The 16,337-nt window shown below is 40.4% G+C and overlaps 1 protein-coding gene and 1 long non-coding RNA gene across 8 annotated transcripts in view; one reads left to right on the top strand and one right to left on the bottom strand.

The window, feature by feature from the left end:
- ZFHX4 (zinc finger homeobox 4) overlaps positions 1–16,337 on the bottom strand; it is a 176,790-nt gene that overhangs the window by 158,626 nt on the left and 1,827 nt on the right. The window contains exon 1 of one of the 7 annotated variants that reach the window (XM_011376417.2): positions 15,136–15,322. The exons of the other annotated variants lie outside the window; for them this stretch is intronic. The gene's annotated coding sequence lies outside the window, so the exon portion shown is untranslated. Of the gene's footprint in view, positions 1–15,135; positions 15,323–16,337 lie in introns of those variants that run through there. 7 annotated transcript variants of the gene reach the window in all.
- LOC105303062 lies at positions 15,512–16,331 on the top strand. The gene is made up of 3 exons (XR_896889.2): positions 15,512–15,605; positions 15,881–16,024; positions 16,166–16,331. It is a non-coding gene; the product is annotated as an uncharacterized LOC105303062 (long non-coding RNA).

Genomic DNA, 16,337 nt, shown 5'->3' with positions numbered 1-16,337 from the left:
TTTTTTTTTTTCTTTTTCCTTTGCAGGATAGAAATACATCAAAGTAAATGCAATCTGCATAGTTGATGTTTGTGAGCTTTACAATTTAAAACAGAAAAGCTGTAATTTTTCTTTGCTGGCAATCTGGAAACACTCTAGAGTTAATTATAGCTGATTCGAAGTGAACCACACAAACAAAGACCAGTGTATGTCCAGACAATTATACTGCATTAACTAGCTTAGAGCTTCCTGCTGGTATTCCAAGACTCTTCTGTTACGCCCTTCTACCTTCCCAGCACGAGGGAAAATGCTTCTGCAAGAAGGAATTAATGAAGAGAACTGCAGGAGAATGTGTGACGACCTCTCCTGACACGGCAAAAACTTTCCACCCATGTCACGACAAAGGGGAGAAGGTAATTAAGTCTGAAGAGAAAGGAGGTGACCAAAATACCCAAAGCGTTTAAAACAAGCAAATGTTGAAGGCGAGAAAGTTTGCAGAGACAAACATGAGTGTACAAGTCAGCTCAGTCATTTTCCCCTAGTTTCTTCTCATTTTTCTCATTAAGACCTAGATTAGATATTCAATGCAGATTTAGTTCCTTCTCTTTAAGCAGGACCTTTGCGATCCACTCTTGGTGGTCTTCTCTCTCTCTCATTGTCTCTTTCTCTCCTTCTCTCTTCCCAGCCTCGATTTCCCTCCTTCTCTCTCTTATCTCTGAACCTGCATGGACTTTATATGACAATTACATCTCCATAGACATATGTGTTAGAGAACTTAAGAGGCAAAGTACACTTTGCCGACCGGTCCAATAGTTAGTTCTTAATTTGATCCGATGTGGGAAATAGGAATTTGACTCAGTTTTCTTCAAACTTTAATCAAACTCCAGCTACTTTCCTTAGAGAGAAATCAATAATCTCTCCTTAACCAGAGCACACTATTATATGACTCATGTTATTTGATTGCTTCGGGAAAAATTCATCATCAGTGAGCTAGATGGACCCTCTGTAAACAAACTTTGGTACCCTTAACCAATCTAGTTGATTTCTAATTTTCTTATTCATTCTAACTGAGAATGAATAGTTCGCATTGGTGGGAGACAAGGACACGAACTGTAATTATGTTTAGTCCCTCTTTCTGATTCTTTCTTTGATACTGTTTTTGCTAGTACCCCAGTTGACACTGGGGCTTTGTAGTGATTGCTTCATTGAAGGCTTGGGATGTCCTAATCAGCTAAAGCATTGCTAGAAAGCTGTCGTTTGCCAATACTGTGAGAATATACTGGCTCCCCACCACTTTATTTATTTACTTGTTTGTTCGTTTGTTGTTTTCTTTATAGAAAGAAAAGGTACCTCTGAATGTCGGTTGCCCAGCCACACCTAAGTATCAACCATCTTCCCTTCGTGTCATCTATGCAAAGTAGGATTCGAGTTAAATGACTGTTCGATCCTTTTACTTTGCCTCCCTAAATGAATATTAATCTACAAATAAATCAGGTGTTATATTAAAATACATATAAATATGTTCTCTAGAAATACTCAAAGGCTGTGTAAATTACACGAAGCATCCCCCCAATAGTCGGGACCACATCCTGTCCTCGGACCCCTCCCTCTCAATCCCTACTGTAGTTGAAAGTTCAAGTCTATACACTTCTAAGGAAGAACATGGACTGCATCAATCATTGTTAGAAATGTATAAATCATATTTGCCATGTTTTTCATATGTTTATATTTCTAGTCTTTAAAATGTGATTGACTCATCTCTGGCATACACACAATCTAAGTGTTTAGTTGATAATGCTTTTAAGTTGTCATAATAGAACATTTAAAAAATTCATCTTGATTGTTTTTATTAAGGTATATATAACTATAGAATATTGGGTTTCAAAGAGCGATTTACCAGACTGGTGAAAACCATTCCATACGTGTGTTTATCTCATATACAATGTGAAGATAACATATTCTAACATATGCATGTATTGTTACCTTCTTTGCCTCTTCGGATATAAAATTCATTACTGAACTACTAACAACTGAATATTTAAAAGAGAAAACAACTGCATAACTATTTATGTTTCATGATTCTCACCAATATGATCTCATAACCAACATAACAATAAGTGTAACAGTTTAAGTACTTTTTTTAATGTCATTCCTTGCAGGCTAAACCTACCATAATTATCTTCATAAAACTAATCACAGGTCAGGTATTCCAGCAAACATTCCTATTCTCTGAGCAATGATTTCAGTGATTTTACATGATTTCAAAATAGTTTTAATGAAACAAGTTCTATTCATAATTTTTAAATCCCTACCAAGTGTCTTTTTCTACATAATACTCTTAAGGTCTATCAGATAGAAGTCTCTTTTTATGTCCTATGTACCCTTTGATATCCTATGTAAATATTTAACATTATTTTATATTAAAAACCACATTAGGACTAACATAATAGAGGACATAGTAGAAGGCCAAGTTTTCTTCTGGATAACATATTGGCAAATTTGTGTTTGATCACTAAGGTTAGTGGGCTATTTTATTTCTATTATGGAGAGCCTTTTGTTTAGGGGTGTGTGTGTGTGTGTGTGTGTGTGTGTGTGTGTGTGTGTGTGTGTGTGTGTTTAGGGGGGGGGGGTGTGGGGAAGGGGTTGGCCTGAAAGTTAATTTGACTGCTGTCCATAAGTGAAGTGAGCAATTCGGTAATTAACTTTTGTGTTTTAAATGTATGAACTTTAATTAGATTTCATTATAAACAAACAAACGTCAACCATAATTATAAGCTCCTTGGTTTACCCACATATTATCCCTTTTCAAACAAACTTGATGTCAGACAAATTAAAATCAAGCAGCCAGCAATTCTGAGTTGAATTTTACATGATCTGCTGGTAACCTGATTACTTTAACTTCAATATCATTACAGGAAAAGTATTTCAGGAAAAATAATGACAAGAATTCCAACAGGAGACAAGCTTAATTGTATTGATTGAAAAGATGCATGTTCATAAGAACCGTGGTGAAGGAATAATGTTATCTCAAATCTACGGTTTCTATTAAAATAAAATTGTCCGGCATGAGAGAGGCAATTAAGATTAGTGTCTGCAGAACTAGAGATACTAAACTAACTAAATAATTATCTGGGCCCAATTACCTTATACTTTAAGTAGCCAAGTAGCCGCGTGGAGCGACCACCAGGCATAAGGTTTGTAGGTTTATTTACTGACTGGTGTATCTATTAGGATCGAGAACAAGTGAAGCTGTCAGGACATAATGAAGGTAAATGATTAGTTAGCAGCAAGCCTGAACTCTTCTTCAATGCAATAAGAGTTAATTAAAGTTTACCACCAAACATCAACCAAAGCAGGATGTTGATCAGGTTTCAGCATTAAGTGCAAACAGACAATAGTTGCCAGCAATTAGTACAGCTATCAAATGACATGCAATGATAATTATACATTTAAAACAGCTAAAGACCCCGGGGTGGGGTGGGGGGGTGCTAATCAGCCTCTTTGACGAGAAATACTCAAAGGGCAGGAAACAGGTATCAGATTATTCCACGTTAACACTGTAAATCAATAGAATTAAACAAGAAAAGGTTGTGTGGGCACATTATCTGAGCAAGAACAATTCACTGGTCCGAAATGAAATAAATCTGCTCGTAGTGGTCTATCCGAGATAAGGACTTTGGTAGCTGAAGAAAATAAGTTAATTTTCAATTAAAGTTTCAGAATGAAGTCTGTGTAAAGAAAGTTTAGCTTCTTGGTTCTGTGCAAGTTCAAAAATGCAACAAGGATTTCACCGTAATGATTGTTATTGAAATTAAGTATTAACTTTCGCTCTAAGATACTCTCAAAAGTACTCTATGCCTGAATGTTATCTTTGTGTTCTCAAATACTACCTCCCGGAAAAGTTTCTAGATCTTGAGATCAAAATTCTCTCCATGCAGCTAAATTTAAAACAAAAGCCACGTGCACAAATTTAGGTCTTCCCTTGAAGCCATGCGAACCTGTGACTTCAAGCTTGCTGAAGTCAATGGACCGGCATGCGACACATTCCTTAAAATAATTTTTAGCAAATCACCTCGTTTCTTTTTTCCCATAGTCTCTGGCCTGCAGCCTAGAGCGGGTCTCCAGAAACACACCCATCCTCACGACCCCCACCTCTCCATTGTCCCAACTAATTCTGTTATGCTGAGGATCTGTAAGCAGCCAGCGTTGGCCCATCCCAGTATGTCCCTGGAGCTAACTCTAAGCCAAGGCCACCTCCCAGCACAAAAATGTCCCTCTCCGAAAGCCCTTTCGCCCCCTTCAGAGCTCATACACTCATTGGCCCTGACGTTTTCACTTCAGCCATGACAAATGAGCTGATGACTCTGGTGTGATTGCACTGGGGGATGGCTTTATCTAAAGACATATCATTAACTCTCATCACCATCTCCTAATATGGCTCTTCTGGGTTAATGTGTTGTGAAAATTTGAGGAAATTTCTGTGTCAATATATGCACGTTAAGTAGTAAGAGACCAACTTCATCAAAAGAAGAAGAGGGAAGCCGGGCTGGACAGGATCAGGGAGAAAACAAAAAAGACTAGCATTAACTAAATGTTGCTCTGGGGATTTAAGTAACTCTAGCCAACCTCTGCTCCAGTGCAAACCGGCCAGCTGACTGTCTCTTAAAGGTCCCTGTCCCTTAACGTAAGCAGAATTTGTGAAGTGGCACAAACAGCCACTCAGATAAACACAGCTGTTCCATCGGCAAGCCCATTTCTTTGTTTCTACTTGTGTTGTACATATTTTATTCTCGAACCTTAATTTCCTATGTTATTAAATCTCTCTCAATTCATTTTTTGTTGGGAGAGAGATTGTCCAAACCCATTTTACTCCGAGATCGCTACATCTTTCAATTAGAAAGAAGCAACGATTTTCCAACTGTTTTTAAATGTGAAACTCTTCAAACTTTAAAGACAAGGGAGAGGGGAGCCTTTCCATTTAGCCCAAATGCCACCACCTTCAGGTTAGGTTAGAACCCAAGCTCCAGTCCTGTAGATTTCGTCATGTACACTGTGGAAACGACAGAGGGGGTACTTGTTATAACCTCTCCTCTCAATTCATCTGTGGACACACAGCCAATCGGTCAATGCAGTCCAACAGACCTCGGGAAGCAGGTGAGGCTGCAGGTAAAGTGCCATTCACTCCTGGACCACGAGAGGAGCTCTTTATTCCTGTTCTTACTGGCGCCAGTCCCCCTTCCCAGAGCGAGGACAAAGCCAAGTGCTCTGTGAGGTTCATGAATAAATCAGAGGTGAACCACTTTAAGCTCCGCCCATGATGATTTCCTGGTGAATGTGAGCACTTAAACAGGCTTCCGTGAGCAGCCACTTCTGGCAGACCCGAATGACTCCTAATGTGCCCCCTGCTTCATTTCGAGAACTAAAGGACCCGCCCCTTTGTTTCCTGCAAGTTTTCACCTTTCAGGCCATTCTCGTCCTATCTCTAGCCACTCAGCTCTAGGATCCCAGAGCAGCCAGCCTGTCTGTCTAGGGTCATCACAGAAAAGGTACCACCTGAAAATCTGCCTTTGCTGGGGAAAATTCCGCAAATAAAAAATCTCCAGTGTAACAGAAATGATTCTCATGTTAATATTACAGAATCTTTGGATATGGGAGGAGCGAAGCCGACTAAAGTGAAAAAAAGAAAAAAAAACATTAAATGATTTGCAGAAGGGGACACATACATATGCATTAGATCTCATCAGCTGCGCTATGTAGTTATGTGATATTTTTCAGGAATTTCTCTGAGCTTCGGTTTCCTTGTGGGTCAAACGAGGGAACTGTTCTGTATCCCTTCCGACTGCAACAATCTACAGTTCTAATATAAAAACCCAGTTAGAGTGTGCTGGAGAATATTTTTCCCTGTAGGATTTTCCAAGACAGACCCAGATGTTTTTAAGGTTGTATATTTCTAATCAGTTCCTAGATTTCAAGAGGAGAGACAGATTCCAAGAGTAAAGTTATTTTCAGTTATAGTATATTTTTAATTGACACTCATTCATTTTTTTTTCATTTATTCCATAGATATTTATTGAAGATATTAATTAAGAATATTTCCCAAGGATTTGGCAATGTCTGTCACTGTGAATACAGTGCTTAAACAGACATGAGTGCTGCCTTCATGGAGGCTGACATTTTTCAGGAACCACTTCAACAAGCATCACGAAAAATGCTAAGATGCTAACTGTTTTCTTTCAATGAAATATATCCTCACTTTACTAGTATTCGATAAATGCTTAGCCTTAAATAAATGTCCTTCAAATGAATTGTCAAGTCCAAGGCCACTTATAAATGACTAAAACATAGGCAAGTCACACACTTTCGTTTTTAAGGAAAACTTTAACAAAAAGTGTGAACCAAACATATAGAAATATGAAGAAAAAATTCAAACTCAAAGTTAGGAAATTATAATCCAAATACACTTATATTTCCCATAAAAATATACACAATATTTTAATGTGTATCTTTCATGTCTCACATTGGGAAAAACCATAATTGAAGTCCATTTTAATTTAGATAGTCCAAAAAATTTTATTTATAAATTTATTAGCCCTTAAAATGATTCATCATCTTTGAACCTGGGTAGTCTTCCATTGAATAATGCATTACTGTAGAAAGATAAAGGACGACAATCTCTTCCAAGTGGTAAGCCAGGAAGAGACTCATAACTTGGCTATAAAATCCCCCAAGAAAAGGGTTTTATAATATTGTTGAAGTATTAATAACTGGATCTCTTCTCTAAGTTGGTATAAATTTTGATGTACAGGGCACCACGTAGCAGTATCTACATCCATGTCATGACATGTCAAAACATCATAATGCCCAGTACATAGAAAGGTATTTCTAAAGCATCCTCTAGTCCAAAGGCCTTCAAGCAATCTGAGTCAACTTCAAGATTGAAATAAGCATTGTGGTCTCTTCTATTATTGTATGTAGTGGACAGCCTGGAATCTTGAATTCATGGATAGACTGAGGTCTGAATTATTTAAAAACTGTTTCAGTTCCAATTTGCTTCTTAGAAAAAGATTCAGAAATGCACGCAACATCTAGAAACCGCTCAGAACCAGAGCAACATGTGATGATGGAGTGAGTGGCAGATAGCGAGGTGAAGACTGTCCACCTACATACCACCTAGGTGACAGCCTAGGTGAGAAAATATGGGGAGAAGGACACCTCCTTCCACATACCCATTGCCTAACTCCTAGCTCCCTCCCTTGTGGGAAAGAGGCATCTCTACTCAAAAATTTCCTGAAGCTCTGCTTTATCAAATGCCCCGTAGTTGAGTACTACATTAAAACCAGCTATTGAAAACAAAGAAGATGAACATAGGGCCTCAGGCTCCGTCGCATTCACTTATTTTAATGTTCACAACACTTGAGTCTTATGTAATCTCGACAACAACTCGGAGGAAAAGTTGAGGACGTTAGGAAACTGGGGCTCAGGAAGGAGCCCCAGTTTAAATCGTGTGGATAAGGTCATCCATAACAAGAAGCTAACCCAGGTGTCTATTTGATCTAACGTAATTTCTACTGGTCATTGAGTTGTCAAAGAATGGAGTAGATTTTCAAATGTCTAAAACTTAAGTTAAAACAAACTGAGCTAAACAGAATCAAAAGAATGTCTGGTTTTAACTAAGTGTCACTTTTTCTATATACTATGCTGCCTCTGAAACATCACAGCATTGTCTTGGTTTACTTTCCTCATGCAGAATAGAAACTTGTTCTTAACACTGTGTTCACTATTAAGAATACGTTTAAGTCACTGAGATCATCGGTATGTTTAAGAACCATATACTCTTCTTGACCATTCAAAGCACCCAGTCTAACCTCCTACTTAGGCGAAAATACGTTTACAATCACACAGTGATAAGTGCCCATCTAGATTCTGTGTGTCTCCTTTTATTAACAGAGAACCCACCCCCTCAGAGGAGACAGTATCGCTGCGGGGTCACCATTATACATCTTCCTCTTCCCCTCGTCACTATTCAGTCATGTAACAAACCCCTTTCCAAGCAGCCATAATAGTTGTATGACCATGGGTCCTCCAGTTGGGATTTCTGAGTTCCTGGCCTGACATTTTCCTACCTTGCTGAGTGACTCAGCAATTGCATCTGAATCCAATAGCCCATATTTTAACATGGACTGGATGAACTGAATAACTCCAAGGCAGTTCCCAGCCTCAGTATTTTGCGAGTTTCCGGTTGCTTTACCATCCGACCTGTTCTTCTCCTGTGGCCATATAGGCCAGTCCTTAGAAAAGGAAAGATCCTTAGTCTGCAAGGGGAAGATTTCACAGGCTCCCCCCATGAATACATCTAAAGAGGAAAGAGAGAGACTAACATGGACAGAGGGTAGAAGTGTGAGTGTGTGTGTGTGCACACTCCTGGTGTGTGTCTACTAAACCAAAAGAGATGGCTCGTTCTCAATTAATTAGTGGCTCAGAAAATTTTAAGTATTAACTTCATTATTCCCAAATATATGAGAAAAAACGACTAAGAACTGTATTTTAGAGAATCCACGTGAACTGCCTTCAGGTTTAGTGAAGACACTTTGGGAAATGGATGGGCTTCTTCCATTTACTCTTCCAAGCAGGCAAAATTTAAGATTCTCCATAAACTTCTCTCTTACGAAGTTTTGTTTTGTTTTGTTTTGTTGTTAGCCATATAACCAGGTGGCATACACCAGCTCATATGTTTTTGTATTTTACCGTTTTTAAAGCTATAGATTTCCTTTCTTCTTTACAGTGAAGGAAAAAAAATTTTATGGACAGTTATAAAATGCATATTTTAACCCAAAAGTCAATTTTCCCTGGTTAAAATGATTTAGATCTGAGTAAATACTTGCAGAACACTTTCTGTTTTTACAGCTAGAACACAATGGAACCCGTAAATTTTAGAGGCGCTAGAATGGGTACCATTCAGAAGTGATCAACTGCCACTGTCCTACCCCCAGGATAAGCCAACATTAGAAATGATCGATCATCTAAATACACATGTGATGCTAGTGTGCGAACACCTGACCTGTCTGGCGAAAACACCTATTCAGAACTTCTCTTAGACCATCACGGCGTCGTGACGCGTTAACCGAGTCAAGCTGCTCAAATTCTTAAATTTTAGTTGTTTTTTTTTTTTTTTTTGATCTCCAGAACGTTAAGTGGCTAATCATATCAGAGATGAGCTGCTTGCCAAATAGGACTTGAGTGCCAACGCCATTCCGAAGCTGTGTGCATCCTTTCAAAAGTGCCTCAAAATGGCTAAATTTTACTTCACTCGCAGACCTTTGAAAGGCAAGGAGAGTGGCGAGCAGCCATTCTCCGACAGAGGCTTGTACGGCAAACGTGAAACCATATCAAACTTTCGAGGCGACTTGTGGACCTCTGACACTGGGGGATTAACAGAACATCAAATCCAGCAAGATCGCACGGGGTACAATCCTCATGCAAGAAAATCATGCCATCGAGCCCTCATTAAAAGACCATTTTGTCCTCAGCCATCAAAGGCTCTGAGCGCACTAAGACCCCGGTTACAGCATCGGGGATAACCAAAACAAGTGCCAAGAGAAACTGTGCACTTAGTTCTCACATGCGTCCATCTGTTCACATATAAACATGTATTCTGCTTTCTGTCCGATTCCTGAAATCTTGATATCGGAATACCCTGGGCTTTTGCCCATTTCCTAAGAATGCAGACATCACATAAGCTACTATTAACCCATGTGTGATCCACTCCCATGGTGGCTGGAAAGCTGCCAGGTACAACACATGGTGGTGCTTGGTTAACAATGTCTTAAAATATAAATGAATTTATTTTTTAAATTAACACATTTTTCTTATGGAAATACCTTAATAAGCCCTTCTGCATGTAAAAAAAAAAATAGCCTCCATGTGGATTATTTTTTTGTTCTTTTAAGACTTTTTGCAAGCATATCATAAAGTTAGCCATAAAAGTTTCTGAAACAATCCAGAATTTCTTGACAAATTTTTAAAAGGACTCTAGTAAAGAATTTCGGTGACTTTATATAACAAAGATCAAACACTTTCCCTTTACAATATTCTGTACTCAAGAGGCAACCCTTATACTTTAATTTACGTGAAAACACTTCTGATTTCCCAAGTTTCCACGTAAGCATGTTAATAGCACCGCAGCCGCCGAATCGCTGAAGTGATTAGGCAAAGGGAAGTTCTACACCCCAGCAACGAAACAAGTCAGATTCATATCTGGCGGAATCTTTCAACCCAGCTCTGGGGCGGTCTTCAGTGGCTCCCTTGGGGTGACCCCCCAAACGGGAAAGGGCTTGTTTAAAATGGACACACGGAAGGAATCACCCACTCTGCATTTGACTTCTTACAGACAGAAGAACCGATTCCCACCTTCAAAGGTGTCTTAACAGTCATGGTGTTTTAACTACCCTAATTCTGGCTGAAGAAACATCCTTTAGAGCCCTGATCATGTTGTCAACTGATACCCAGTTACGCCCCGCACCGGTGACGAGAGAAAGCTGGCTGCGAATGTTTCCTAGAGTGAACGTAAGGTACCTGGCCACCTTTTTCAAAGACTTATCTCTAAGTGAAAAATACGCGACACACCTACGAGGCAACATGAGATGAGTGAAATCCTAAGAAAATAACTCTGTATCCGCTTCTGCCATCCCCTCCCATCCACGAAAACTGATAGATAGGCCGCTTACAACATTTATGTCCCAAAGTCACACAACTCTTTCCCCAGCCAAGCGTTCCACCGGCTGAGACAGCTGTTGATAGCCAACGGAGGGGAAAAAACCCCACCACGTACTCTGTCAGTAACTCGATTAAATACCCACACCACGCGCCATTGGCCTTTTCCGAAACGACTGTTTTTGCCAGCAAGGTGCTGGGACTTGTTGACGCCCAATAGCCAATATCTGGTCAGCCCAGCATGTTTCTGAAAACCCTCCAAGGTACAAACCTCTGTGCGACGCCCTCTAGCTGCACGGCTGTCTTACGGGTTACTTCCCAGGGATGCTGGAAACTCGGGGCATCTCATCAAGTGGCTGAAACCTGAGCCCCTGCTTGTTTCTTCAAGTCTTGGACAAACATAACTTTAGAGACAGCGGAGCACAGGCCTAAAGAGAGGAGCCTGCGTTTCCATTTTCCTTTCATCTTAGTCATCCAGTCAGCCATTCAGGACGCTATTCAACAGAGCTTTTCATTATGCAAAAAAATGCTAATCCTTTTCCGATGCTTTCACACTTGTATAAACCCCCATTCCTTCAACTGAAAAGCAATTATATCAGTTTACCTTTCTGTCAAAAACAGGATTAATATTCCAATGACAGAATCTCTTTTCTTTTCCTATCTTTTTTTTTTTTTTTTTTTTTTGCTTTAAGGAAACTAGAGATTATTAGCAGAGGCATGCTTAGGAAAGAATACATTATTTTAAATATGATTATGTTAACCAATGAGTGGAAAAAGGGGAAGGCTCATCAGAAGAGAAAGTCCTTCAGTCACTGCAGAAAGGACTGACCTTCCTTTCGCAGATGCCCAAAGAGAGTGACACTCACTCTGGTCTATTAATCAGAAACAAATTATGAAAGAATGTCGCTGGACTGGTTGACACTATCCCGCCTTGGGAGAGTCAGGGACGGCCTGGTAACAATGTCCTCTTCATGGGTAATGAACAGCCATGACAAACGGGGGCCGAGAAACTATTTATTTGCATATGCAAATTCTCACACAAGGGAAACATGTACAAACAAGTGTCATTGTAAGGTGGATTAGGCAAACAACGCTTTCTTTTTAGGACATTCTGCAGCCCAGAACATTAGTCAGCACAATTAAACCAGTCTCCATGGAGACTAATGAAATTTCACCATGGTATGAGTTAAATTAGATAGCTAGTTATGTGTTTCCACAATCCAACTTGAAATCCATTATTGTTTCTGAACAATACAGCAATTGTGCCTAGCTGATCTTTGCCAGCTCAACAAGCTCCTAAGTTGACAATTTGCATATGTTAATATAATTAAGCGCTAATTACATGAAACTTGTACATATTCACAGGCACTTTCCCTGGGCGCTTTTCAGTTTGAACCTTGGCCAAGTCTTTAACCCTTAGAATGGTCTTGGAGGAAAATAAGTCTGCCTGTGGGTACATCCCTTAGGCAGACCCGGAAAGCCTCCTCATTTATAAGCACAAAGCTTAACCTGGCTTCTCATATTTCCAGCAACAATGACAGAAAATATTTGGTGAGTGTGCTCGGGACCAGGGCTGAGGGAAGAGGAGTGGGGGGTGGGGTGGGGGGCACGGATTCGCCTTTAAAGACTCAGAACGAGTATCTTCTCATAGGCAGGCAATGACACTCATTTCGAGAAAATGTTAAAGAATTTGCCCTCGCTGACACTGTCGAACCTTGGGAGATGAAAATGGTTTGACAACAGCAAAAATAGCAAGTAGAAAAGGAGAAAAGGAGCCAGCAGCACCTAATGAGCTTTACACAAATATATGCAGAGGCAATTAAGCAATGTTAATTACTATGACAGCAGTTAATTGAATATAATTAGATATTTTAAGCCACTGAATAAAGCATAGTTAAGATTAATTTTATTGAGATTAATTGTAAATAAGGATAGATTAACTCTGTGTTTTGACAGGCATAAAACGTAGTTCTGCAAATTAAGCAGGAGCATGGCCACCGGTCCAAAAATCATATATTATTTTAATGTCACACCTCAGAATCATCTCCTCGATAAACATGACTTTTCAAACCCAAACAGACAGGAATCTTGAAGAAAAACAAACAGCTTGCAGAGATTAAAGAGCCTTTTGTCCTTTTTCATGTGCATTTCTTTTAACAGACTAAATTAAGCGAGTCTGGTGTACGTTTTTTAGGAAGGAACATTTCACACTGAATGGAAAAAATGTTCTATCACATATGAAATTCGTGCAGCTGTGCGGAACTTGGTCCAGATGGTTTTAGACTATAAAACACCACCAAATGATAGACAGTAGGCCTTCCCAAGATTATGTGATAAAGTCCCAATCTCTTATTCTGACCTCCCAAATTTCTGCTTTGTATTATTTCCAACCAAATCGCATATTTTCTTTTGCAATTGTGTTTCTCCAAGAGACTTAAAAGAAACATTGTGCCTCCTGAGTGCTAGAAAGAAATGTGGAAGGAACTGAAGAAGGCCTCCCTTCACAGATATCAGCCAGATCATTCAGCCACAAAATGCAATGATAGCTATGACAACAACGTATGTAGATGACAACACTTGATTATGACTCTGACAAACAACGGTGACCAGAAATATTCCTTAGGAAAATGCTGCTGGATGAAAATCCCTCCCAAATATTTTCACACCAAGCTAATCCATGCCCAGTCTTTAAGAAAATTAACACAGTCTTCAAGAATGCTGAACAAATCACTAATAAGAAAGGCACTTCCATCGATTTTGAAATAAATCAATAGGTGATTAACATAATATTTTTAAAGCAGCAGCATGCATACGTGTGTGTGTGTGAGTGTGTGTGTGTGTGCAGATAACAGAAACATATATATTACATTTCCAATAGCTCTTAGCTCTTAGTCGAACAAGGGCTTTATGCCACTGAACCTGGCCCTGGACTGCCTCACGACTGGTTTCGGATGCCCTTAGTCTTTATAACGAAAATCCTAAAATGGTCTGTGAAACAGGACTACGACAAGCCATTCTGCAGTGAAAGATTTTAAATCATCCAGCCTCTTCTAATAGACTTGAGACTTATTGAGGTAGAAACCATAAAAAATGAAGAAGGGAAATTTAATCCCTGAAATATTGATTTGCACATTAATATCATATAGGCAGAGGGCAATTTGGCTTCGTGGAAATGACACATCGTCGACCCTTGGTGAAGGCAGAGCCAATCTAACTGCTGAACATGTCTGAATCTCAAGAGTTATTAAGGGCCTCCCGTCTTGCCTTTATGACTTTTCTTCAGCCTACCAATGCGATCTTAAATGTATTATCTTTAAGAAATAATTGTAAAACCTCAGGGGTTTTCCAGTTAATGGAAGGGAGGCCAAACCACATCAGATTCTGAAATGCAACATTAAACCCTTGCAATCAACAAAACCACCTCAATTCTCATCCATCCAGTGCAGGATCTAATATTGTTATTAAAGATAATCAAATTTCATTGTGTAAATTTTAGGCTCATGGTCAGAATGGAAGCAGTAAATTCTGCAATATTAAACAGCGATTTTTCTCAGCCTCCTTTCTGTTTTCCTTGCTGGTGCAGCATCTTTTCAAATAATCCAACTAGCTCAAAATTAATGAACAGATAAGGGCTCATCTGCTAAAAACTGCAAAAGATGACAATGGAGCTGAACTTTAAGTGGCAACTTTCCCTTCGCAGACCCGGAGCCCACTCTCCCTGCCTAACCCCACAGCTGATGCTATGGCTTTGACTGACACAGCTGGTTTACCTGACCTTTCTTTGTTCCTTAGGTACATTTCACTTTTTAGATTTATGGTATTTCCCCCATATCTCATTGACTATATCTCCATTGCCATAAAAATGAAAACACTTCAATATTGGCTTACTTTTTTTAAATCCAAAAGCAACCAGTTATTGAGTAAATACACAGTGATGCTCTCTCCCTGCTTTATGCCATAAATATTAAAACCTTCTTTAAAAAAAAAATAACTGTATAAACCTTATGATCCCCACACTGAAGCCAGGTGCAAGAGGTTAAAACAGCTGGCTAGCCATCTTTTATTTTTGTGTGCCTTCTTGCTGATTGGAACCGCAAATGTTGAAAACTATCAAATATTCCCTTAAGGATTTTTTTTTTTTAAAGATAAAGAAGGAAAAAAGGAAAATCTTCATCTTCTTTAATATGCTCCTCTGTGGAGAAGAGAAACTCTAAAACACAATCAGCCACAGAGGGAGTGAAATAATCACGAATATCTCCTTTCTGTTGTATTTAAACCAGCATTTCCAACAACTTCTATGCCCCATTGTTTTTATTCTTCAGTTAGAAAAGAGAAGAGAGGGAAAAAAAGAAAGAAAGAAAGAAAGAAAGTCTGAGCTTGCTCTGTCAGTTCTGCCAGTAAATATAAAGTAAAGCGAGTGTCGATGGCACCGAGAGTGTTACATACCCGGGCTGTGTTTTTGCATTGCTCTCAATGGAAGCGATCGATGCCCGTGTCACTGTCGCGTCTCAATCGCAGCCAAGTCTCAGCCTTAATCTAAGCAACACCCGAAAAGGCAGCGGCAGCCGCAGCCTCTCCCTGACTCCGCCATCCATCCACCCAACTAAAAATATAATACTACATATGAGCTTTAAGCACTCCACGTTTATAGGGATCAAGCCACTGAAAATCCAGGAGAACACAATAAAAAAAAAAAAAACCCTCCTCTGTCTCTTGTCTCTCTCTCCTCCCTCTCTCTTCCTCTCTCCTCTCTCTCCTCTCTCTGTCTCTCCTTTTGCCATCTACATGATCCTTGATTAAACATGGAACAGAGTTAATAAAAAAAAAAGGGGGGGGGAGTAAGGACTCAAGGAGAGGAAATGCAACTGTCAGAAACCGGGACCGCCAGATTTCCCGGCGAACCTGCCTCTGTCTGAGTCAGTGTCAACCCACCATCTTCCGCCAGTGAACTTGTCTTTGGGTTTTTGTTTGGTTTGGGGGGGTTGTTGTTGTTGTGTGTGTGCTTTTTTTTTTTTTTGGAAGGGGGGAGGGGAAAGGCAAGGTGGGGGCTGGCGGTGGGGGGTGCAGGGAGAATGTGTGTGTGAGTCTGTGAGTGTGTGTTGAGTGTGAGTGTGTATGTGTGTGTGCAGGGGTCGGCGTGGCGGGGGGGGGGGTGTCCGCGTTTGCGATCTGAACCTTTGGTACCTACAAGGAGGGTGTCTCACCGAACGGTAGCTAAGACCTCACCAGAACCGCGCGGAAGTGAGCAGTGGCGGCCAAAGGCGCCCGCCGGAGCCTGGTCTCCCGGCCGGACCCCAGCCCGAGCGCCGACAGGAGCCCCCCGCCCGGATCGCAGGTAACAAAGAAATGCAAACCAGTGTGCACCGTCTTCTGGGGGAAGGGGAACAGGATGGGGAGCCCTCTGTAACTTGGACATCGGCGGAGAAACTTTATACCATCCATGAGAATTTTTATTATTATTTTTTTTGTCCGATAGAGAAGAGCAGAAAGAATGGGGGAGGGGAGTGAGGTGGAAGAGGCAGGAAGGCGAGACCCGACGCATTCCAGCCCCGCTGCCCGGAGCTGCTCCCGGCCGGAAGGCGCACTGATGCCGGAGAGGCGAAGGAGGTGAAGTTCGCTCGTAGACCTGGAACCCCTTTGGGGGGGGG

Source organism: Pteropus vampyrus, unplaced genomic scaffold (genome assembly GCF_000151845.1).
Source record: "Pteropus vampyrus isolate Shadow unplaced genomic scaffold, Pvam_2.0 Scaffold298, whole genome shotgun sequence".
NCBI lineage: Eukaryota > Metazoa > Chordata > Mammalia > Chiroptera > Pteropodidae > Pteropus > Pteropus vampyrus.
This window is presented reverse-complemented; position numbering and strand designations above follow the sequence as displayed.